General features: G+C 45.6%; 1 protein-coding gene across 10 annotated transcripts in view; it reads right to left on the bottom strand.

The window, feature by feature from the left end:
• ERBB4 (erb-b2 receptor tyrosine kinase 4) overlaps window positions 1–26,359 on the bottom strand; it is a 480,224-nt gene that overhangs the window by 352,867 nt on the left and 100,998 nt on the right. The window contains exon 1 of one of the 10 annotated variants that reach the window (XM_085552769.1): window positions 23,083–23,101. The exons of the other annotated variants lie outside the window; for them this stretch is intronic. The gene's annotated coding sequence lies outside the window, so the exon portion shown is untranslated. Of the gene's footprint in view, window positions 1–23,082; window positions 23,102–26,359 lie in introns of those variants that run through there. 10 annotated transcript variants of the gene reach the window in all.

The following is a 26,359-nucleotide window of genomic DNA, read 5'->3' as shown; positions in this document are numbered from 1 at the left end:
TCTCTACCACGGTCAAGCAACAGCATGAATAAATTTGCCGTCTGTCAGGCAGCGTCAGAGATATGAATAAAGCATTACAAGGCAATTTTGGCAATGCACATCTTTGAACTGCGCTCTGCTTCACCATCGCTGTGCCCTTCCCACCAAAGCAGAAGCAGAAATCCCTATTCATCACACTGGGAAGCGCTTTTGATGTTGGCTGGAGATGGAAGAGCGCGTGCATAGACTCTATGGATTATTGGCCACTCTATAACAAACCCCACATGAAAGATGACTGCCTGCAGCCCCACACACGACAGTACAGGATAAACAGGAGCAACACCCACACAATGAGAAACCCTGTCCTCTGACACTGCCCTGCCCAAGGGAGAACCAGAGAGGTTTGGTGGTTCCCTGTCAGGGTGCACCAATGATGGGCAGATGCACCAGTGTACTGTGATGAGATGCTGAGGATTTAGTTTATGGTACACTCGGAGCAGGAGGGAGCCCACAGACAGAGACACATTACATTCAAGCACACAGGTCTGAACCCCAGTCTTTTTCTCCTCCTTCTCTTTAATCTCATCCTATAATACCATCCACACACATTCTCTGGCTCAGGGCAACAGGACTGCTCAAAGGAGCAGCAGCCACAGATGCTGGTTTCTTACTTAGACTGAGTTTTCTCCAAGGCCTCGGTCCTGCAGACACACAGAGCACGTGAGCAGTGCCCTTGATATCTGGGAGCCACTCACACACTTAAAGATGCACGAATGCCTCAGAGCTGGCAGAGACGTGAACAGGCATAGGGCAAGCATTTAAAAGAGGAGAAAAACAGTTAATACATCACTTTTTAACTGATCCTTCAGTTCAAAACAACACGGTGGGTGATTTAACTCTGCCAAAAACAAGGCGACATGCACTGAGGGTCCAGCCCTGCAAGGCCCCCAGACCTTCCATTCTCAGGGACTGCCAGGAACAAGGCACACACCCAGCTCATGGCAGAGCACTTTGTGCCCAACGGGATCAGCCTTCTGTTCCTCCAGTTACCTCTGGGACTGAAAGGAAGCCTCCAGAAATGAGCCCAGTTTTTGGCAGAGAGCAACGCTTTCCTTGCAGTGAACTCAGTTATTCTCCACCCAGCAATCTTCTTTAAGGACGTCCCACCACATCTCCATCTGAACTGTGAGAGGAAACATCTTACCACATCCATAAACCATAACCATGGGGCCAAAATCATTTACATCACACACTCATGCACAAGGACATACATACATACAAGCTAGAGTTTCTCTTGGCTTGTTTTACACATTTGATGTTTACGTTTTCCTATTTCCCTGTGATTTTTGGTTTTATCAAAGCTGAGAATCTCATAAATCACACGGTTTCCAAAGTTTGGGTTTTAAAAAATGCAAAACACCACAATATTGACTTTAAGATGAAATAAAACACCAGCTGGAGTTGGGGGAATCTGCAGATACTCGGCATCTGAATATTAGGCCTGGTGCTTTGGAACGACAACGCAGCAGCTTACACAGTACTCCTGCAGTTAAAAAAGAGGTCCCGTTGCATCTTGGAAATAATTTACAAAGAAAAAAAAAGCAAGCATTCTGCATTCATGGCTCTTTAAAGTGACACAAACTTCCATCATCCCAGCATCCAAAGCTGCTTTCTGCAGAGAGCTGGCAAAATGACGATGCCAGCTCAGCTCCTGGGATAAGCAGGACCATAAACTCTCTTCCTACAAGCCAGACTCCCCAGCACGCAACACCAGCACCTCCGACAGTCCGTATTTCTCCATGGTCAGCCCTGGTTTAATGGCATCTTTGACAAGCTGAAAGGTTTTCCAGAAGGAAGGGAGTGGTAAGATAAATGACCCCACCAGCATCCATTATCTAAAAATATGAGTATACACCAGCCACTGGGGGGAAATGGTAACAAAATACTATTGAGATAAAAGCCATGAACTCTTCAAGACACTGTTTTCCTGCCAGAAAAAGGGGAAGGAGCACAGTGCACTATTATTTGGCTGCATGCTGATCCTCCAAGTTCAAGCAGTAGCCCCGAGCACCCGGCCCTGCAGGGAGCAGGCTGAGCCCTCCCTCATCTCCCAGCTGTATGGTGCTGGAGGGCACAGGCCTTCATGGCTGAGCAATGGGCAGGGATGCATCCTTCACACTGACACCGGTGCCAGCACTGCCCAGGGAGCAGCCATGTCTCACCCAGAGTGAGGCAAAGGGAACAGGCATCCATAGCATTAATAGAGTAACACAACAGTACTGGGCATAGCCGAGAAACAGACTCATCAGATCATTTAGGTTGGAAAAGATCCTCGAGATCATCTAGTACAACCACTTAACCCCACCCCAGCTACAATAAATCATGTCCATAAGTGCCATAACCACGTATCTCTTAAACACTTCCAGGGACCAGTTCCCTAAGCAGACCCTTCCGATGCCTGACCAACATCTCTGTGAAAAAAATTCCTAACATCCTGTCTAAATCCCCCCTTCATTAGACTTCTGGAGAGCTGCTCTGCATTCACAGAAAAGAAGTAGCGAATAATCTCCTCATTGCTTCTATGTCTAACAGAATGTGGTTTTCTGGCTACAGAGGCTAAAGGAGGCAGGAACAGACAGGATTTGCTGAACAGGGCAATAAAGTCTGGCAGTTTTTTCTTTTTTTCTTTTTTTTAATGTTTAAGTATAGAGAACAACAGCAGTGACACCCTTCCTACTTGTCCCTGTGACTCAAGGGCTAGAACTCTGCTCCCCTCATTCCTTCGGTTAAATAAAATGCCACTTAAGGGTAATAAAATCTTGCTGTTGCGCACACAGTCTCGGTGACTGATTGCCAAGTATGAAAGCATAATTCCTAGTCTTAAACAGCCAATTTCAGTTTGTAAAAAGCATTGCCAACAATAACCACAAAGTTTAGATTTTAGAGCAAGTACTCTTGGCAATTATTTGTGATAATCGTGTCTCAAGCTGGTGCAATTTCATAAACAAGGAGATCTCATGCAGAGCAAAGAATGACACTTTTTTTTTTTTAATACCTCTCGTGCAAGGAAAGTAAAGAATTACAAAGCAACTCTGAGGGCTACACTAAGCAAACATTATACAAAGATGCTGGAATGGTAAAATACTTGGGATTTACCTGAACGCCTTTTGGGGGAGCTGTAAATAAGACTCCAGTAACAAAGTTTAAGGGCATGAGAGCTTTGTTTGCTGGGGGTCAGACTTTCTGTAAGACTCAGACAATGGAAGAATTGCATAAGCTTCTCAAGGATACACAAACAAAACTTGCAGAAGTACAGGTCGACCAGAGGTATTCTTAGTCAATCATACATTTCAAGGTTGAACCCACAGCAAGAGCCTAACAACAATTATTCAGCATGCAATCCTCCCCTGCTCATTGTGGAGCCCTATTCCTTCTCCTCGACCCCACGTTTTAGCTTAGCTGCTAAAGACGCAGGAGCCCAAGCACCGAGGAAAGCCCCAGCTGTGTTGAGCATCCAGACAGGTCTCCTCAGTCATTTCCCAATGGCTCGAGGTGCTGGGACCTTGTCCTGCAGTCCCAGGGGTGCCTCAAGGCAGAGCACACGTAGCACATCAACATAACCCACCTTGTATAGACCTGTGCCATACAATTAGACTGAGCTTTTCTGCTCTGCTTTAACATCTATTTTCCATTTAACTTCATTGAAATAAAGGAGGTGGCCTCACACACGAGTCCTTTTGCTGCTTACCCAGTCCCCAAAGGACCAAGTATTTTTCCACACATCTTTAAAGTAATGCTAATTGCATTATACACAGCAGCAAATATACACAGGGGATGACAGCGTATCTTTTAATTACGTATTTTTATGGCTCCCACTGTTTCTCGTCCTCATTCTCTTCAGAGGAGGAGGCAACATCTGCCCTCCTGCTGCACCACAGCAGATGAGTCCCCAGATGTCATTCTCACCAGGAACCTTCTCAAACCTGCTGGTGTGCATGACCTCTGTGCTGCTCTTGTAAAGAAGTCAGCCAACACTAACATCAAACAGCCCACTGCTCAACCCTAAAAGGCTTCCTGGGATGGCTGGCTGTGAGTGTGGTGCTGCAACAGAACAACCTGGCACCCAGCACCCCTCAACTAGCAAAACTCACACATGACAAATAAGCCCCACCTTGGCAAAGCACGCACTGAGCTCACAGCCAGCATCCCACCATTCCTCATCCAGCCGATGATGCCTTTAATCCATAAGTACATTTACCTCACTGGCATTTAGTTGTAAGCACAACTTAAAGGATGTTCAATAGAGCTAATAGCTGAGCGCTATAAATCCCACAGTGAATGTCTGTAGTTGTAGATAAATTATATATGATCATAACAATTTATTTGTGTGCACATACGCAAACACAACTTTTCCAGGGATTACTTCTCTAATTCTGTTATAAAACTGGAGAGTATCTCTCGTCCATCAATGCTCCTTGAAGTTTATTAAACCAAATGCCTCCAAGATGTCATGAGAATGGGTAATAAAACCAAATAGATATAAATGTTTCTTGAAAAGACAGAAAGAAAAATCAGAATACTTCCCCTCCTGAACATCATTTCTGAGCATCCGCAGTGGAACCCAGTGTCACCCTGAGGGGACAGGGAAGAGCAACCACTGAGCTACTGCTGCAGAGCAGGTCCAACCAAGTTTTGTGATGGCACAGTGACAGTGAGTCTTTCAAAGATCTGGTGACACCCTGCTGCATGGATACAGACATGTGGTACTATTTCAGGTGCTCTCAGATACTTCGCTTGGTTTCACTGCAGACAGGTACAGGCCTCCCAGGGGTCCTGGGTCACATTTAGGAGTGCTCTGCTAGTGCCTGTGGCTCCCCAAAGTGTCTAAGCAGGCAGCAGGAGCCTACTGTAGCCTCTTCAGGCTCTCCACACACCAAAAAAAAAAACAGATATGTCCAAGGATGCTCATATTTCTACAACAGTGGTTCCCATAGCTAAGAATCCCTCAAACCTAATGGTAAGTCCATTGTTCCTGGCTCATCTCAGTGACACTACTGCTGCTATTAGACAGAACTGCATACTGTCTATTGCCAGGACAATGACACCAGTGGTAAGGCAGGGGGAAAGGCCGTCTTCTGATCGGGACCTTCTTACAGAAGGGCTAGCCAGTCCTGAGCTGTATTTCTGCTCTTACCTTTCACATTGCAGCAACAGCACAGCAAGGGAATGCTTCTTGGTTTCTCAGCTCTTTGACATAGAGAAGCTTGAAAACTAGCTCTGCATGCAATTTGTTTGAAACAGTTTAGGTTTGGACCACAGACAAAAGAGGGTGGTGAGTTCAAGGCTATCATAGCTCCAAAGTCTGGAATAACAAAGCATCAAGCCCAACTATCACAACCATGCTTGAGCTGAGCAAGAAAAACACTCCAATTCCAAGGAAAACAGTGTCTATGTTCCTTAATCAAGGCATGTTTCTGCACAAGTCTATTGCACAGTGCGGGACAACGAGCACAAGGCTGATAATGCTGCTACAATAGGAGTGTTGGGCTCAACAAATCCAACTCAGTATATCTCATCCAGGTCTGAGGAACACAACTGACATTTAAAAACAAAGCTCTCCCAAGCCACCCTACCTCCCTGGGCAGCCCCTGTGCACACAACGGGTAATTCGACTTGAGGCTGAGTGCTCAGACTATTCAGCAGAGGTTGCCCTGACTTTGTTGCAGGGCTGTCCTTGAATTAGCAGGAACATGTGAAGAACATACAGAGCATATCATCACCCAACACTCACTCACTGGAAATACTACAACAAGTTAATAAAAACCAATTCACCTTTTTACATTTTAGAGAAAAACACTAGATAAGTTTTTCTTCCTACCAGGCCTAACATAAAGGGAATCAAGCTTGTACTCCACTTAGCATCAGTCCAGCTCAGAACAACAAACCCTAAGGTAGCCCACGTAGCAAGCTGTGTTGGATCTAATTGATAGTAGCAAAAGCGACAGTATATGAGGTGCCTTAACGTAAGCTGGTGCTCAGCTTCTCTTCTCGCTTGCAGTATGTGGAGTTTGGGGGGTAGGAGAGCCTGTTACCACAAAAAACATTGAGCTAAAAGGAGATGGCAGCACTCCACACTGTAGTCTGATTGCATTAGACTGAGCACAGCGGAAGAAATAAATATTTAGACAGGGTAGATGGCACCCTGAACACATCGAGGTGTCAGTTCTGATCTCCAGCAGCTGAAAAGCACCCTTCTCTTCCTGCGCTCACGTGAAGCTCGCCACCTCTTGCTGCCTCATCCAGATGGTGCACAGAGTGTTCCTAGACAGACCGAGCCACAGCCAATCTGCTATATTATTTCTGTCTCCCTGCGCTGGCTCATCTATCAGTGCCACTGCATCTATTGCAGCACGAGCTGCTTCTCTGCTGCTGTTTACAATTAAAGAAAGAAAGAAAAAAAAAAAATCTCTGATCCCAAGTTCTAATTGTGCTTCAGCTGCACAGTAGGTAATTAAGAAATTTGGGAGCTTGCAACTTCCCAGGAGGTAGTGGACTTAATTAAAATTAAAGCATTTCATTTGAAGAGGGTGGTGCGACCCTCTTTCTGCCAGACTTGAGGCCCATGGAAACCTCTCGCTGGTAGCTATGTAAGCCCAGAGTATTAGTATAAACGTTTTCATATGTAAATTGAGGGAGCATTCCTCAACGCCCTGCCTACAGAGCCGCTTCACTGCTTCTCCCATGCCGTTGTGCCCAGCCAACAACAAAAGGCAACCTGTATTTATAGGGCACTGGCCTGGCATCCAAGAAATCTGCATGTGAAATACTCAGCTTTGCCAAATGTCAGCAATGTGATGTGGGCAGGTCAAACACTGCTCTGTCTCATAGTTTCCCCATCAAGAAAAATTGAAACAATTTGTTCTTCTCTCCCACTTCACCCATACAGAACCATTCTCTCCCACCTCACCGATATAGAATGATATGCTTTTCAAAACATGGGTAGGTTCTAATTACACAGAACCCAGCAGCAAATGAGGCAGGCATCCTCTTGCCTTTCCTCACACCATCTCACACAATAGTAAGAGCAAATAAACGCAATAGACCTGGTGCTCTGTGCTCTCCTGCTTCTTGGGGTGCCACATACCCAATTCATGCTGGGTAGGGCAGCATGCAGGCCTGGCTGCTTTCTGGCACGCTGGGTGGCAGCATGGGGATTTGTTGAGTGGGATGCGAGGCCTCACAGTCCGGTTTGACCCAATTACAGTTACTGATGGCAGGAGTGAAGAAAAGTTAAGCTGCAATTTGTGACAGCAGAGCTTGTGCTGGGTCCAAACTAATTGCCCACCATTAGCTGTAATTGGTGAACGTCCTCCAATGCAGACATAGTCTGTTTTATTTTAAGAGGATCAGCAACCACAGCTACAAGGGAAGAACCAGCCTTGAAACAAGCACTTTCCCTATGATAACACCAGTCTGTGCAAGTGCATTGGCCTCCCCAGTGCCACAACAGTGCCAGCCACACTTCCACCTCTGCTCACCCTGAAGAGGGCTTCTTCACCAACAGCAGCAGATGGTGCAGGAAGTTGGGCCTCCTAAAAATGGGCAAGGATTTGCACAAGGAATCCTGCCTGCTTGAATGTGACACAGCCCAGAATGGAAGGTGACAGCACAAAGGGAGGAAAAATGATCAGTGACACAACCTCAGGCTGTGGTTGCCGATCTCCTGTTCTGACATCTGAAAAAGCACTGGCCCACAACAGTGAATTAAGACAATTTAATTGCTGTTTCAAGATAATTACTGTTTGTTGCTGTTCCTCCTTCCATTTGCATTAGCCCACATGAGCCCCCGTTTGCAGCCTCCTGGGCTTTCTAGATCTGCCCCACTGCAGCTCAGCTACAACAGGGTCATCTCAAAAATTGTGGCAAAATAACAGGATCGGCCAGCACTGGAAACACCCAGCATCCATAATAATATCTTCCATGCAGCTCCTGACTGTCAATCAACTGTCTTGGCAACCACTCAAGTGTTCTCACGGTTCAGCTACTGCTATACCAGGGACTAAAGCTCTACAGCAGAAAGCAGGAAAAAAAAAAATAAATTAATATCTTTGGAAAAGACGGTATTCAAGTTAAACGTAAGTGCTGTATCAAGGAAAAAAAATAATACCTAACAGAGCATAGCTTAGAAATGTCAAAAAAGCAGCCTTGACAAGCAAGGTCTCTTCCTAAATTAGGAGTGGCAGCTCACATCTTTGCAGAGCTGACTGAAGGAGCTCATGGTTCATACCTGTTCCCAGTGGCAACGGCATGATGCTACCAGCCTGGGTATTTGTCCTTCAGGAAAGTACCACAGTTGTCAGTAATCTGATGCATTCTGTCCTCCAGGACAGAGTGTTTAGTGTTTGCTTGCTTTGCTCACATACAGTCTACAACATGGTTTGGAGGCAGAACTAAAGGCTGGATGGACCCTTAGGTTCCACACACCTCCAATGTTCTGTCTCCATGCAGGTCAGCACCATCAGAGGTGTTGGAGCTATGAGTGGTCTGCAGTCATTGTACCCAAATCTCTTCCTTTCTGGAGCTATTCACAACCACAGAACACACCATTATGGAAATATAGAAGCTCCATTTTCTCTAGGAAAATAATAAAGCCTTCTCTTTATCAACAAATACTGATTAACTACTGAAGAGAAGCAGACTCCAGGTGAAAGATCTCCACTCAGGAAACAAATCTTTACATTCCAAGGGCACGCAGCATGGAAGATTGCAAGGTATGCATCTTTTCCCAGAAGATCTACCAAAAGAAAATAATCATTTCCTGAGTGGTGGCTGCCCACACTGACTGACAGCCGGGATCCTTTGCCCTGTGATAAAGATACAACAGCTCCTTTTAAGCTATTTTTGCTTAAGAAAAGCTCTAATAACCAGGACTGCCAAAGCCCCTCTGCCCACAACCTAGTAGGAAAGACCTCCTCCTAGGTCAGTTCTCTCTCCAGAACTGAAATCCAGATCTGCAAGGAGCACACAGCTCTGGCTTCCCACCAGCTCACTCACTGCCCATCTCACCACCAGACTGTCCTGTGCCAGTTCAGCACACCCAATGCCACTCCCTCAGCTGGGATGCAAGGAGAGTTGTGTGACAATCCAGGCTCTTTCACCATTCGTGACTTGGGACTTTCACCCACTGTTGTCCGAAGACATTGAGAGCAGTACCATTTCTGCCTAATTGGTGCTATGACTGAAGGTGTCAGGAATTGACACAGATTCTCTATCACCATTGTCACGGTAGACATCTGAAGATTGTATGGGAAAGAGACTATGCTTAAACCCACAAAACATTAGTGGAAGAAATTGAAAGAAAGCAGGCTAATTTGTGCTAATAAAATCATTCAAACAAAGCAGATAGCTGTCAACTGCTCGTTTTAAGAAACCCAATTAAATCCGGCAATTTTTCATTTGCAGGATTTTGATTGGAACTGTGTGCAATGGCACCTGAGTTTCTGCAAGGACGAAACCATTCATTTTGCTATATTTGAGCATGAGAAATAAAGAAAACCTTAAGCTTTCTTTCTCTTAGTCTATTCCTTCCCAACCAAGCACTTCATGAGCGTTTCAAAGCACTGAAGTCCTCTTCAGTCCTGTTAAGTCCATTCATTCAGTGATGTTTCCATAAGCGTGAATGCTTATCCTGTGTTGCATTCTGCTTCTGATGGGTCACACAACACAGAAACCATCTGAGAACAGCTTCCCAAAGCACTGCTGAACACGGGTGTGGGAAGTGAGGCTGTTCTGCAGCAGGGACTATTCACATCTGCATTTTCACATGCTTACCTCAAGTAAGGAGTCTTCATGGATATTTTACCCTTCAGAGGTTTGAAACGAGCTCAAATCACAAAGCAAGTTGTCTGACAAGGCCAAGTCTTCCATTTCTGTCTCAAAGCATTTCACATAAAGCAAATTTGACAAAATGACAAAAGGAAATCTGAAACTCATCCCCCTGGTATATAGTGGATGAGAGGGACGTTCAAGGACGAATTGCTGACAAAACAGAGCCATTTCATATGGTGCTGGGCTGCCAATTTCAATAGTTTCCAGCACAACTGCTGCAGTGCTGCTGGAGCAGATTTTGAAGCTCTGAGACAGAGGGAAGCCTGGATGAATACCTGAGCATAGGACAGGGATTGATCTCTTGCCTAAGGCCCACTTGAGCTCTCCAGCTCCAGCAGCCTTGCTCGCCCAGCTCTTAGTCTGCTCTGAGGTGCTGGAGCTGGCACGTCTTCCCATAGGGCTACAAGCAGGTTAAAGAGCAAGAGGCAAATCGCTAACTAGCATTAATCCTCCTTATCTGCATATAATTAGAAGAGTTTGCTTCAGAAAGATAAAAAGAGTTGCTCTCAGCACAGCTAGACCTAAGATCTGGTACCTCAGACAAGAGGCTTGGTCTTGATGATCAAAATCCCTGAAATATAAGGACAGAGCAATGAGACAGAAATGCAAAACCTGGCCAGGGGCTCATTTACAAGGGTGCTTACTTCTGTTCAGCAGCAGCCTCAATTAGCCTGAGGGCTGGGGAGACATATTCAGAGAGCAGATTGGTTTATCACCATCTCCAAAGCAGCACAATTATAAGAGTTCAGGGTATCTTTGCCACAGAGGGAGCATCAAGTCCAACATGAGATTTGCAGGGAAGGCAGGCGGATCGTATATTTCCCCTGAAAGAAAACGATGCTCACTGACAGGCTGATAAACCCACTAAGATCTGATCCTGCTAGTCACATGGCAGTGCCAAACAAATCTCCTCAGCATCTCCTACAGCTGTGCAACAGGCAAAGCAATGTCAGGTAAAGATTAAAAGAAGAAATTAACTCCCTAACACCATAGGAGCTGAAGGCCCCAATGTTTAGGAAGTCTTTTAAACATATTTCTCCACTCAGGTCATAAAAGCCTTAAATCCTTCCCAAAAACTAAGCTCTGAAACACCACACATGAATTCACACGCTGGAAAAATCAACACATGCAAAAGCAAAACAAAAAACAAACATGCAGTTCTACGGAAGCAGATGTGTCACTGAATGGATGCAATTTCTCACAGTGCTGCCTTGACAGCAATGAACTTAGGAGCACATTCAAAGCTCTAGGCTGCCTGCTCTAACAGAGATGGAGCTCATCCCCTTGGTAGCTTTTCACCTGCAGAAATGGTATTTCTGCTGCCGTAGGTTTTGACATTTACAGAGCAGCTCAGAGTGTGGCTGCCCACCTGCACCACGCTTGCTGCCTGTTTGTGACGGCATTCAGGTTTGGTCTCTATTCACACTTTTACCTCAGGCTGAAAAACAAAGATATGAGCCCTACAGGATGATCCATAGAATGCTGGCAACCACCACAACAACAGCCCTGTCCCCTTCACACAGCTGTGAGGTACCAACCCCAGCATGAGCATTTGTGGGCCAGGTAAGATGCAAAGATCCATCTAAGCACTACCCAAATACCAATTGCAAGTTCTACCTGTGATGTCGAGTAAACTGCCTAGACATCAAATTAGATACTAGGAAAAAAAATATATTGTTTGAAAGAGTAGTGGGGCACTGCCTGCCCAGGGAGTTGTGGGGTCACCATCCATGGAGGTGCTCTAGATGGTCTTTTAAGATCTTTTTCCAACCTTAATGGTTCTACAGTTCTACGACTTGGGGCATTGAGATTTTGGTTTGCCTTCTGATTAGACTGCAGCATGCTTAGGCAGGGATACAGCCTGCCATCTCCTGTGCTGGGAGCTCACAGCTTGGTTAGGGTGCTTGTACATTATTTATATCACTGATAACAAATCATAGTTTGAAGTCTGAGCATTCTCTTTACGGAATCCCCAACACCCACCCTTGATTTGCCTAAGCTGACAGGTTTGCAAAACCTACAGACAGGAAGAGCAGTTGCTTTAGTTCACCATTAGCCATTCATTTTCAGGGCTTGGATCTGCAGTGAAGAGGAAACCTAGCCACGGGCTGTCAGATGCCTGCTCTGCAAGGAGCAGCAAGTGTTTATTCAATTTCTTGCACAGACCCCTGCAGCAAGCACACCTTGTCAGAAAGGAGCCCCTGTAATGAAAGTCGTGTGCTTGCTCTATTACAGTCTGTTTGGAAGATGACACTGTCAATTTCCAACGAACCAAATTATCCATGAAGGCTGAAAGCCAAGCCCTGCAGCTCGGCTGGAAGGGCTGGGGCTGAAGCACTTGGCAGAGGAAGCTGGATACCCAGATTTCTCATAGTGGGCCTGCTGGGTGATGGGACACGGCCGCCTCCGGCACACTGCCAGAACAGGCCATGTATCTTGCCAGCCCCTTGCTACAAGAAGGAACAAAACCTCACCTTCTCCCTTTAATGCAGGACCCACAGACTTCTTCCCAAGAACCTGGCCAGTCTTTTAATCCCTACACCCAGTGCTTCGAGGCAACACAGCACACAACTAACAAAAAAAAAAAAAAATGTTTCAATTAACTTTTTACGACTTCTTGAAAACCATCTGTGTAATTTTGCAGCGTTTCCTTTTAATCCCACTGATAGAATTATGTTCATCTGCCTGAAACCCTGCATTTGTTGTGACGATCACAAGACCTCATTTGGTGGACGTCACGGCCCATTACCTGTTTTTAATAGTGGGCCAACACTGAGCACTGCAGCAGCTGCTTTCATGCAATGGCTGGGAGCAGCCCCAGCCCTGCAGCCTTCCCACAGCCCTGCAAGCACTGGCAGGGGAGAGAAAGAGGACTTTCTACCGGCACAGATGCTCTTCTGAAAGCCAGTCAAAGGGGAGGCTGCAGGGGATGCATCCACCTGATGCTCTGGGAGACACTCAGCACACAGCTAAATAGTGGGGACAGCAAAAGCATTGTGCTGAACCCACCCCCCCCGCTGTCAGAAGGAGTTACAGGACCAAGGAAGGCTTCAGGCAGCACCGCCTGTCCCTGGGCTTTGCAGGCAGTTTGTCAGAGCTGCTGACACCCCCTGATCAGCCTCCCGGTGTCTCTCTGTCTGCCTGTCAGAGGAAATACTGGGAGGAGTTCTTCAAGCACCCGTCTCCCTGGCTTGTATAACCGCACTGCCATGCAGGGACCTACCCGCAAACAATTAGGTGGTGCTTCCTGCTCTGCGTAAACCTTCAAAATGCACATCTCTTAGGAAGGTGATTTGTTTGGGTTCGGCAGTGGGTTGTTGTTCTTTTCCCCTCCCTTCTGCAAATCCAAATGCTGTCTGAATGGCACGTCATAAAAATCAGCCATAAAAAATTCATAACAACCCCTCCAGGCTGGGGGAGCGCCTGCATATTGTATTTACTGAGCTGCTGCCTGGGTGCCCGAAGCCTGATTTCACACCAATCCACTCATTAAACATCTAGATCAATGCTGCACAGATTAGGGCAAAATTCAGACAGCAGTGCCAAATCTGTCCGCAGAGATCGTCGCACAATGGAAACAAGAGCCCTATGGATGTTTCCTTTAAAAAAAAATCCCCCTTACTGCAATGCCAAGGAGGATCTCTCTCCACCTTGTTGCGCTGTTCTTTGCCCCAGCTGCTCTGCTCCATCAGGTTTTGCTGCTCAGACCCTCTGCCCAAAGCACAGCCTGCAGGTGCCATCACAGCCAACAGGGTACCGACCCCACCTCATGCACAACCCCATCTATTCAGTGGCTGAGCTGAGTGGTTTCTCCTCCCGAATAGGAAGGAAAGACTCTCCACTGAAAGGTGAGAACTGCAGAGCTTTCCCTGTGAATTTTCTCTCCATCCTAATGAACTTATGCAGCTAAAGCTACAGCTAACATCACTGATAGCAATTGCTCAAAATCAGGATCTGATAAGGAGAGATTATCACTTGGAAATTGCTTGTTCAGAAGGAAGCTGCTAATAGCTAGACTCAAAGTAAGAACACCCTGGAAAATATTTCAGAACATATCCTATACTTAAATTGGTGTGGTAAATGGGGAAAAAACAGCTTCAGCTTCTGATACCTCACAGTCAGAGGTACTACAGGTGTCAAAGGTTGGGCTTTTATTTTTATGTGCACAGTTGCTATCTTTTCCAGCATAGGGTTTTCAGTTGTGGTTGGGTTTTTGTGATTTTGTTTTGGTTTTCTTTTATTTTTTTAAAACCCCTCAGTAGCTGCTGCCTAGGAAACTACAAAAAGCACAAAAGAAACTGATTTGCCCACTTCGCTTACAGTGAGAAAACTGAAGCTTCCTACATCCAAGGACCCAGAGCCACAACGCTCACAGTCTCTCAGGGGCTACCCAAGAGCCCTCAGCCCCACTGCCGTGCACAGAGGGGGCTTGCAGCTACACTGGCCCCCTATAGTGCCTCATCCTACAGCTCCTGTGCTCCTCGTAAGGCTGCTGCTGGCCTGAAGAGAGTAAACAAGGACACTGCACACCCCTCCTCACCAGCCTCTCCCCCAGCAAAACCTCTCCAAAAACCAGGAGCAGCAAGTGTCCTCCAGACACATTCTACAGCTGTCTGCATCGGAGCACAAACAAGTTCAAGAGCAGGGCAAAGACAAGACACTTCTCCTCCTTGGTACCCAAGGACATCAGTGACTTGCTTGGTGCTAAAAAGCCTCTCCATGCATAAAAACCTTGCTGAAGCCTTCAGCCTACAGGTGCTCCTTTCCTAATTGTATTTGTTTCCACATTTGGGTTTGTTTGAAGATGTGTGAAACAAAACCCATTATCAAGATAAATGACCTACAACACAAGCTTGTACAAGTGACTACAGCAAAGGTTACACAGTGATGTACACAACTAGGCTCCAGTGCACAAATCCAAGTTGCTCTATCACAAGACAACCTGGTGGCACAACCCCCCAAGTCACTTCATTTGTGCCGCAGATGGAAAATCAACATGGGATCTGCAAGCATGCTCACAAGAAGCAGACCATCAACATTACCAGAATTCCTTTCTGTACCATTACCAGGGCAGACAGAAGCAGAATAGGTTCCTGTTGAGGTTCATAGGCACTGAGCTCAGGCTCAGCAAGGGCAGCATTTACCTGCCCGAACCCCAGGCTGCCTAACTGTGACTATGTGCTGCTCTGAGTCCTGCTGTGGCTCACTGTCCCCGGTCATGGAAGGAATGAAATAAACTCAAATCACCGTTTTATCTTACAAGTCAATGGAGCTCTAAATTGCCTTTAAATCTGAGCTCTGGCCTACTCTTCCTTCCTACTCCTCGTACAAGAGCTTAGAAATTTTCCTTGCTGATTGCTCTTCCTGGAGGGCCCAAAAGATGCTGTGCAGCAGAAAAGACAAATAATTATCTCTGCTACACTAGTAGTTCTTAGTCAAGTACAAACAGTTGTGCTGAGGTTTTCTGGAGTGGATCTAGTGGGGTTGAAGTTGGGCTGTGCCATGCTCTGGGGCTGTGGGCATGGGAGGATCTCGAGCAGCTCTAAACCCATGGGAGGTCAATAAAACTAGCAGCCACAGCCAAGGATGCGAGACCTGGATCTCATCAGGATCTGCATATTCTGGAGAAGCACACACCCTGTTGAAAATAACTTCTGATAGATGATGCACCATCACCTGAACCCCAGGTCCCATCTGAGCTCAGACATGGCCAAGGCATGGGGTTGTACTCTGAGCACACAGCACAAAGGGCAGAGGAGGAGACTAACATGGGGACTGTGATTTCTCTACACAGCATCCAGAGAGGGAGACTCAGTAGCACAGCCAGGTCTGCTTATCTTTACCAATTCCTGCAAGCACACATGTATTAAAAATGAACTCCAAGTGAACAAAGCACTGATCTACAAATACCAGTTCCACTGGATGCCACTGGGTGTGCAAGACACAGGAGTTAAATGCCTTTGCAAGAGGTTTGGGTAAATACATGAAGAGAGGAGGGATCCAGGCTAACCACCAGCTTCTGAGCACTGTTTGAGATGGGACACAGAGCAGGATGGAGCCAGCCAGGAGAACAATCTGCAGGAGGTGCTCACAGAATCATGGAAAGAAAATAACAACCCTAGACAGAACCTAGCACTTTTTTTTTTTCCTCTCTGTATGTCTTTTTTCTTTTTTGGCATGAAGGAAAATACATTCACTCGAGCAACTGCCAGAGAACTCAGGTAAACCCACACCTTTTGGGTCACTGATTGTTCCAGTGAGTTTAAGCACCGATTATCACTGCTGGAACTCCACGCATTTCCTTGCCAGGTTTAGTTATTAAAGAAATTTTACACATTTGATGAAGGATTATTTTTTTTTCCCATAAAATATTAAATCCTCTTTGCAGCTCATGTCATTTACATGTCTAATCTGTTCAATTCTGCCCATCAGCTCAGCCCAGCATGCCCATTAGAGCTGAAACGCCTGGTCAGAATAGCCAGACAAAATACATTTATTATTTATTATGTGGAAAATCCCGATTTCAAACCTAGGGGTTCCTTGAGATTATTTTTCTTGCTTGTTTATATACACAGTGAGACACAAAGCTTCAGTTTACATTTTAAAATACACTATTTAAGGTTTTGCCACAAGTTTAAACAAAAACACAGCAAGAAAAGCAGTGCTAACATCACATGCAATTAATGCAGGGGCTAGAACAATGCTGGGTTTTGATTTCATATTCAGTATTATTCTTCTGAACAAAACCCTACGACTGAAGGTAATCCATGGCCTGCTTTTTATTATCTTATTTTGCTTTACCCACTGAGAATCATACTCATCATGGCAAAGTGGCAATGAAAACACCCCAACAAGCAGCCCCCAGGTAACACACAAATCCTTCCTGGCAATGCTCAGGAGATGCCCCCACTCCAGGCTGGGTGAAGGATTAAAAATGATTATTTACAAATATTTGATGGAAGAGCAGAAGAGCATTTAGCCACATGCATTAAAAAGCAGGGAACTGTGACCCTCACAACAATGTTCCCCATCACAGACCCTGTGTACATGGGCTGAGTACCATCAGGATGTTTCTGTACCTGTTCAGGCTGCCTCATTCATACACCAACACTTTGTCAATGCGTTTACCAGTAGCCTTCAATGTCTTGCTGCATTAACCTGCCCAAGTAAGGAGCTCCTCAGGAGAAAAGACTCATGCCGTTAAAGACTACCTCAAGCTGCATTTGAACAAAAGGTAAAATTAGAACTTCGGTAAATCCAGTTCTAAAAGCTCTCTTCATAAGGCTTGTGAGATGTCTTTGTTTTATTGCGCATTCTCCATCCACTCAAGCAGCATAATGCACAAAATCTGCCTTGACGTGATCTAATGAATCATCACCCCAGCTCCAACCTGACAGAGTGCTGCAGCACTACCCGTAGGATTACATGGCCAGCAGAGAAGCCCACAGGAAGGCCAGGAAGGAGCCAAGGCAGCACAATGCATCCGAGTGCTTTTATCCCAGCACCACCGCTCACAGCAACCCATGGTAAAGGCATCTTGCAGAAGGTGAGACCATGCCCAGAATGAGTTATTTCAAAGTTGTGCAGTGGCAAAGTAAATATTGCTGTAGTGTGGAACTACAAGTATGGGCCCTTCTGTAGTTCAGCAGAGCACTCTGCAGGCAATGTGTATGCAGAGCTGCAGGTGCCATTTCCCCTGGCTCCACATTGCCTTGGGCGAGCACACGGCCAGGGAGCATCTGACAAACTCAAGCAGCAAATCCCATAAGAAACACCTCCGTGCAAATGACATGAACAGTGAAACTGAGTTTATATTGTTGGGTTTTTGTTGGTTGTTGCTTTCTGTTTTGGAACACAGCACCCAAGTCCATTGCTCCCACCAGATGCCCCACTGCCAACCCACATCACTGCAGAGAGCTGCATGGCTTCCATGCATCTCACACTGCTTGGTAGCTACGGGGCTCGTGCCATTTCCCATTACACACAACTGAACAACACTGTAGCTTTACATTGCCTCCACTCCTCTGCAGTATTAAAAGCGTACCCTGAAAATCAGCTTCCTCACTAGATAATTTTTCCTAATGGCCAGGCTAGGGGTCTATAAACTTTAGAATCAAGACTAAAAGATCAATAAGTCTACAGAAGAGGGGGAGTGGAAGCAGAACAGCTTCTCCCACCGCATTATCAGTATTCAAACAAACTAACATTGCATGCTTTGGCAGGACTGGCTCTATGGCCTCAAAACAGAGTGTGACCCATTCATTCTGGCACTCTTGGCACAGCAGGGGTCACATTCACCTCTGGATGCATCTCTCAGTGGAGTGCAGCACCTATAAGATAAAAACTACCCTACAAATTGAGCAAAGCAAGCCAGAGCTGCTCGTGATCTGATTTGTTTTGACACAACTGCATTGTTGAACATTTGCCATCGTGCTTTTGTACAACGAGGTGCCCAGCGCTCGGCTCGCTGTGCTCATGTACCCCAGTGCTCTCTCCCTGACATTACACTGCTGTTCAACAGCAAGCAAGCACTCAACAAAATGTTTAATTTGCAGCACGTGCGATTCCCTTTTTGATTACCCATCTCCCCACACAATAAAATCCAGCTGATGCAGAACTCCACAAGAGCTGCCAAGTCAAACTGCAGGGAAAGGTTCATTTAGCAGAGCAGAAACACCTCTGAAATTCTCATTTATTGGATTTCGCTGCCAATCACGTTAATTCCAACACAAATGTCAAAATAAGATAAAAATATAGCTTGATTAAAGGGGAGAGCTATGTGGAAGGTTTTCTACGTACAGTTTAAAATGTAAAAATAAAGTCTATTCAAATGAAACAACTCCTTCGCTTTTCTGCATCTGCATGCACATGCAGACTCTTGAGAACAAGAGGCCATTGTTCAGCGTGGATAAATCAGGGCAGCTAAATTCAGCTGCTTGGCTAACTCCAGGTCCAGACAAGAACCAGCCTACAGCATTCCAGCCTTCCCAGAATCACAAGGAAACAAACATCCCTCATCTCGACCAGGTACTGAGCACACATATTCTCCATGCCCCAAGCCTGACAGAACAAAACATTAAGCACTGAATCTTACATGACTGCTGCATGCATGGCTGACCAAACACAAGCCAAATAGGCAGTAACTGGATCCAGTCACTTGGTGGAACTGGCACCTGCCTTGCAGCCTACTCAAACATGGTAGGAAGGCCGCAGAAAGGACCTGAGTCTCTTCTGCTGGCAATTTACTGGTTCCAACGTGCTCCTGACATCATTTTACATATACTATTACAGTAACCTGCACAGGCTTTGAGTTTCATTATTATTATTACTATTACTTTAACCATATATTTGGTCACAGCCTTCCTGACCTGGAAAATACAGGAAATTCTATTTCTGAGCTGGGACTGAATGCCTCCACACCAGCACAATCTACAAGAGGCAGCCCATAAACAGAGTCCACAAGACATAAATAGAAGAAATAAGCTGTAGCAGCATTTCTAACCAATATAAAAATGCATATAAGTACTCTGTATTCTTGCATTCATGTCTTCATTTCCATGCATGTGTTAACAAATATTCTTACTGAAAAAGGCATTTTGCTAAGGTCAAGTCATGAGGCAACACAATTAAGGTAGTGCATCCAACTATGGTCTCTGTCTCTTTTTCTTCTGCGTACACATTTGGGCACCCTCTCTGCCAGTAACAAACTCCTTCACAGGATTCCTATATCTGCAGGCAGGCTCTGCCCTAATGCAGGGTTGATCAGGTGCCTCAGATGTACGTGAACTCACAGCATGCATTCAAGTCCTCTTTTCAGCTGCTGGCTTACCAGCACATTCTTCCCTGGCACGCAGAGTGCCTGACCAAGCACTTCTCCTGAGGTGACGTCTCTGGGAGGCTCTGCACACCATCGATTGCATTTCAAGCCCTAGAACTGACTCTTGCTCCTCACTGTGTCTGCTCAGCCCTCTGTGCTTATGCCCCTCCTCAGCCACTCGAAGCACCCAGACCTTGAGGAACTCACACTAAAAATAACTTGTGTTTGCACAAATAACCTATACAAAATCTGAAGCTGTTTCCCCAGTTCAGAGCTGTAGGTTAGAATAAGACTGAGGCCATCAGGTCAGCTGGGCAAGTCCCCAGTGGAGCCCATCAGCAGGCCCCACTATCTGCCTCATGTTTTTCTAGCTCCCTAGGAAACCTGCCAGGATTCCTCATCCCAGTGCCCCCAATGGAAAGCTGGTCCAGAGCACTGGTCTCCAGCTGGTTCAAAGTCTCTATTTCCCATCCTAAATAATGAGTATTGCAAAGCCCATTTTTCTCCTCACAGCTATTTCTTATAAAATTCTTGCTTTACAATGGCAAGTGAAATCACATTTCTGTTAGTAAAAAAGACAAACCAGTGTTTACAGAAAATATATATTGTTTCAGGTTGAGTGTAAAATTCCCATCCAAGGCAACAACAGTACACTGGGGGCAGCTGTAAAACAAGATGCCAGAAGGGCAATTCTGACTTTCTCAAAGACATGAACAGGAATTCTCTGCCCTGATTTGGAGTCACCCAGTCATTCTGGGCTAAGGGCTCACTCCTGGCACCAGCAAGAACTAAAGCAGTCCCTGAAGTCCTTAAGGGCCACTCTTACACACAGGGGATGCAGCACCTCACATCCATGTCCAGAACCCCATCACCTCTGCCGCTTCTCAACTCATTCAAGATTTACCCCATTCTCTCTTCTCCTATATACAAGCAAGCAACAAAGCTGCTCGGACTAATCACACTTTATTAAGAGAAAACAGTTTCCTAATGTCACAGCTGCATAAAAACACTTCATGAAGTTAAAAGTGGTTTAACCATAAACCCTCTGCCTTAAATTGCCTGACTGATAGATCACTGTCTTTGCCAATTAAGTAAAACCAGAGCCCCGCTATCTCATAATATAATGGCAACCGTGAACCACAGGGGCTCAAGCAACTCTCAGCTTCTCTCACCTTAATACCCTATCTCACAGTAACCACTGAAGCAGCATTTACTATATAGGACACAGAGCCATTGTGCTAATCGGTCCCTGCAGACCTTATGGTGCACTTTGCTGCAAAAGTAATTTTCATTTTTTAACTCTAACAGCCTTTAAGTGAGCAATGAGCTTTCCAAATCATCTTACACACCGAATCACTCAGAACAGGCAGCCTCTCCAGTTCCTTCCTTCTTTCCCTTTAAATGTATCAGCTTGGCACATCTTCCACTCCAATAGCCAAGAAAAATGCACCTTGGACTGCAGTGAGTGCTGTGGGGGCTTCTCTACTTGCACTTCCTCCTGGTCACCCTTCTAGAACCAATATGTGGCATTAGAGGGTCTGGTTGGCAGGAGGATCAGATCCCATTTGTTGGAGCAAGGAGCTCCGAGAGACTCAGCCAGCACTGAGAAACATGCACGTGGGCACAAAGAGCCAGATCCATCCAGTTTGCTCACATGCATTTTTGACACAGACAAAGTTTTAGTTTAAATGAAGCAATTTTCTTCTTCTAAGCATGCAATTAGCGCACCCAATCAAAACAGTAAATTAGTTGGGTAAACACAGAACCCCCACAAGACTAGAAACTTCAAGTGAAAAATAATGGCATTTTAAGGCACATCTGTCCACACTCTTTGCACTAGATTTTTTAAATACTTCGGCTCCCACCAAAACAAAGAAAGGGAAATGATGGTCTTCCTTTTACAACTCCTGTTTTGCTTTTTCCTTCCTCTCGTTAATTCCCATCCAGGTAAAGCAAGTAGATCCAGCAACAAAGTCAGTGTTTTTACCTTCCTTCAAGGGCCACCAGAAGGGATGCTCACATGCTTACCAACAGCTGGTGTAGCACAGAGATAAAAGTTATGGTCACTCTAGATGGATAGAGTGATGAGGTGCTGGAACAGCTGCCCAGAGAAGCTGTGGATGCCCCATCCCTGGAGGTGTTCAAGGCCAGGTTGGATGGGACCCTGGGCAGCCTGGTTTGGTATTAAAGGTGGAGGTTGTTGGCCCTGCCTGTGGTGGGGGAGGTTGGAGATTCATGGTCCTTGAGGTCCCTTCCAACCCAGTCTGCGATTATGTGGCAGAAACAGATCCAGACCCATTTTCTGAAGCCTGGCACACAGGTCTGGCTTCCAGGGAAATGCTTGCAAGAACAGCTGTCTAAACGTGCCCTTAAGTGTCCCTACAACAGCGTTACACTGTGAAAGGAGAATATGGTATTTCTCCTGGTCAGGCAGAAAAACGAAACAAAGCTGAATTTCAAGCTGTGTCAGAAGATACTCTTTTCCTTAATAAATCATTTCTCAAGACAAATCATTTCCCACTACCACAAGCTGCTATCGCAAGACCTTCCACGCCCTGAAATGTGGCATTAGAGTTGGATTTGTCATAGCCGTGTTTATCTCATAGACATTCAAGAGGAAATCATAGATGTGCTTCCTACTGTGGTGACAGGAGCTATTTTCACCGTAATGCTGTGATAATACAGCAGCACAGACTGCTACCAGATACCACACTCTGCCTGGGAGCAACCAGTCAACCCTGCAACAGACACCAGCTTTTCCCAGCCTTACACCTCCAGGAGAATGAACCTGAACCGAGGTGATAATATTGCTATCTCCAAAATGCTTTTAATTAAGCTGCCCACTCACAAACCACGGATTAATTTAAAGCGATATTTAAGGCTTAAAAATACACGTTTTAAAATATTCCTTGGACAGTCAAATATGAGAAATCTCCTGGCTTAACAAGTCCTGACGTTTACCTTTATTTATTGTTATTAATATGACAGCAGTAATCCATTTATTACCAGTAACTGCAAACATCCCATGCCTAGCTTAGTGCCCCAACGCTTGGACACATGGCAGTGGCATCACCGACCAACCTCAGAGAGATGGAGGCAGGGACCCCCCTGGTCCTGCGATGCCTTTAGCTACAATGGTAGCACTGGAGCTGGGAAACCACATCTGAGCAGACTGCGTTTGTCCAGGGCCACAACTCCATAGCAGCGTGGCTGACAAAGCAGACACCCCCATTAGCACTTCACTCTGCATTCTCTCCCATCTGAACCTGCACCACAAGCAAATTCTCTCCTCTTTTTCACCACCAGAAGAGTTTCAGGCAGCACTGCAAGCACAGGGGTGCCATAACAGTCAGCAGCTCTATGTACAACACTGGAAAAAATTCAATTATTCGCATTACCTCTTCATCAGGTCCTTTGTCTTTCCTTAGTGGGCATGGGAGAGAGTGGGCCCTGTGTGTTATTCAGAGCATGACTGCTTCGTGCTGGCTGGCTTTCTGTGCCTTGCATAATGCCATTCTTTATGAAGAACACTTTTCTTTTTAAAACGTGCTTTCATCAAGTACCAAAAAGTAGAGGGAGGGGGAGGGCAAGCCTCTAATTCAGGCCTTGTTTGCTTACACAGTAAGACCTGACTGGTATTCAGAGCATACAATTGACAGATAAACCTGCCTCATCTGCAACACCCACATTAGTTCTCATACGCTGCTAGAAAAAGCAAGTCTGAGTTGTCTTAGGAGATCTCAAGTAGCTGCTACCAAAACATACCAGACACCTGCTTTTTCTTCTTGTCATTATATAGTCTGAGACTCCCCACTCCCAGGGCAGTCTATAAAAGCCTGACTGCTCTGAAACAGGCCCTGCTTGGTCCCTTGGAAGACACTTATTTCATAAGCAGGCTGACATCAAAACTTGTGCACCAATTCATTCTATTTAATTATATTTAAAAAAAAGGCATCAACAGAAAACTGGGAGCAAGGTTCAGTTCAGGCTTCACTTACTGATTTCAAATGCATTTTTCACACAGCTGAGTGGCTGAGGGCCAAAGGCTTCCCTTTAGGCATGCAGTCATTAAGTTAAATTGCTGAGAAAATGTCTCCTTTGCCTTTGGGTTCTCTTTTGAGGATTCGTGCACTGTTTTCTTCTTTTTTAGGTGGTGGAAACTGAAATATGGAAGCTTCCTGCACATGCACGGACATTCTGCCTCTTGAGTATAGCCTCAGTCCAAAGCCAAGGGCAGCAGATGGATGCGGCAGAGCAGCAGAAGTCTCCCCAAGAAAAAGCAGGCAGGTTCTGGAGTGAGATGAACGCCTGGCACAGCTCTCAGCAGGCCAGAGATGAAGCACCAGTCCCCAGGCTACCAGATATAGCAACTATGGTTCTTTCAGTGACAGAGCAGCAGGAACTAACACCAAAAAGCGAACAGAGGTTGCTCAGATAGGAAACAAATCTCACTCTGCGGCATATCCAGGCAGCAGAAAGCACAATAAAACAAATAATCACACAAAAAAATCAAGGTCAGTCTTTTCCAGGCTCATAAATTGAGCCTACAGCCGGAAGGAAATCTACATCCAAGCACCACTCCCCACAGCCTCAGAGATGTAGCAGGGAACAGCTCTGCACCCCGAGAGGCAAAACACACAACCCCCACCAGCACACTGCTGCAGGACTCTGCTGTCCTCTGCACCCTTCCTGTGGCTGAGGGAAAAAGCATCCAAGGTTGGCTTGAGCCTCAGGGAACTCATGTGAGCAACAGATTCCCAAATAGCTTCTACCATAAAGGATTTGTAACTTCTAAGAGGGGGGAAAAAAAAAAGAAAAAAAGAAAAAAAAAGCTGAAGCCTGCAGCCCTTTACCTTTGCAAGTCCTATAACACACATGAAGGCATGCACATTTATGCCATCAAAAGGAAGCACCTGACAGCCATGCACAGCAGAGCAGCCCCAGAACAAAGGGCCTGCCAACAAGCTCCACTCTCCCAAAACCAACCACATTCAGGAGCTGCCCCGACCCCCTGCCCAGCTCCTCCCTCTCACCCCTCAACCCGAGACAGGCTCCATTTCTGCTTAATTTTGTGCTTTTTTTTTTTTTTTTTTTTTACTATTTATTTAGTTAAATTTCTTAGAAAAGCTAGGTCATAAGCCATCTGATGACTTTGTAAATGCAAAGGGCCAATGTTGTGGAACAGACAATCTAATGACACAGTGTTTAGTGTTCCCTAAAGCGGGAGACAGATGAAGAGAAACGGTGAACCGGCAACCTTAGCATAATTAAGACAAGCCTGAGTGCTTGCTGTGGTGCCATTACATTAATCTCACATCAGTGGCACCTGGCTAAAATTTATGAGATATGTAAAAAAGGGCCTTTCTGACTGACCTTGATAAGACAGTGTTATTTATCACGTGAGGGAGCCGGTGAGGATGTGAGGTGGGAGGGGGCGGCCAAGAGACGAGTTAGGAGGGAGATGAGAAGGCACCGACTAAAATCTGCTTACACCTGAAATTTTAAACACGAGCGCGCCTGTACAGTACTCACGTCTGGCAACTATAATCAATCAATACAACACTGCGCTACTGGAGCATGGTGCAGGAAACAGCGGAGCAACTCAGGCGTTTGGCACATGGCGGCCTTGTGAGGTCGAGACTCAAAGCAGGCAGATTTTTCAACCTGGCACGCTTTTACATCCACAGATTTACTCTTACTTTTCCAAGTTCCACCGATACAAAAATAATATCGTACATAAAGTCTCTGTGTTAAAGTTATGTAGTTTATATAGCAGCATAAAATTCATAACAGATACGGTTTCTTGATGTATTTCATGGTATTCAAAATGCACAAAAAACTGAAGGGGTTCAAACTTGGGGAAAAATACTCCCTTTCCACAGAAATGATTCATATAAAACCTCAAAGCATTGCAGTAAAGCCACCTGAGACTCCCCAGGAACTTGCCATGGCCGGTGACTGTGGGGCAGGCGAGCGCTAATATTCTTACCCATGTCTTTCCAGCAAACTATAGCCAATGTATTTATCACTGTGAATAAAATGTAGCTGTAGTGAAATACCTTCAGATGTCTTGAGCTGCTGCTTTGTTTTCTTTGAACCCTCCCTTCCCCTCAAGAAAAGCAAAAGTCAGCTGTCAAAGGCCCTACAAGACTGAAACAGGATTAAAGGGTGTGTGATTTTTATCCTTCTGCAGTCCATCACAGGCTTGGTGACAGTTAGCAGATAAGTAATAACGTATGTTAAGGCTCCAGCAAAATGTAAGCTGCACAACTGCCATTGTCCACCTTTATAATCTATCATTATTACAGCAAGAGATGTTAGATTCACCATGCAACAAGTTTCAGCTTCTAGCGTAATTATTCTTTCTTTGCTATTTGAGCACAGTTCCCCAGATAGAAGCTTCTTCAGAGAAGATACAGCCCAGGGACATGGAAAAGCCAAGTGCCTTTGCACCACACCTCCCAGACCTCACTCTCTAAGTCTGCCTTTTAGCTACCACCCTCATGCCCTGCTGCTCCCTAACAATAAGATGGGCCCATCAGACATGCAAGCTTGCCTTTCTCTCTTCCCACTGAAACAGGGTGGTCAGAAACATCCATCTGCTTCTACAGGCGGTGCTGAAATCATTTCCACACTGCAAACAAATAAATGTGATAGACGGTATTTTCTCACAGA

Source organism: Coturnix japonica, chromosome 7 (assembly GCF_054131305.1).
Source record: "Coturnix japonica strain WE chromosome 7, WE-NBRP24, whole genome shotgun sequence".
Classification (NCBI taxonomy): domain Eukaryota; kingdom Metazoa; phylum Chordata; class Aves; order Galliformes; family Phasianidae; genus Coturnix; species Coturnix japonica.
The sequence above is the reverse complement of the archived record's forward strand: the minus strand, read 5'-3'. Positions and strand labels throughout refer to the sequence as shown.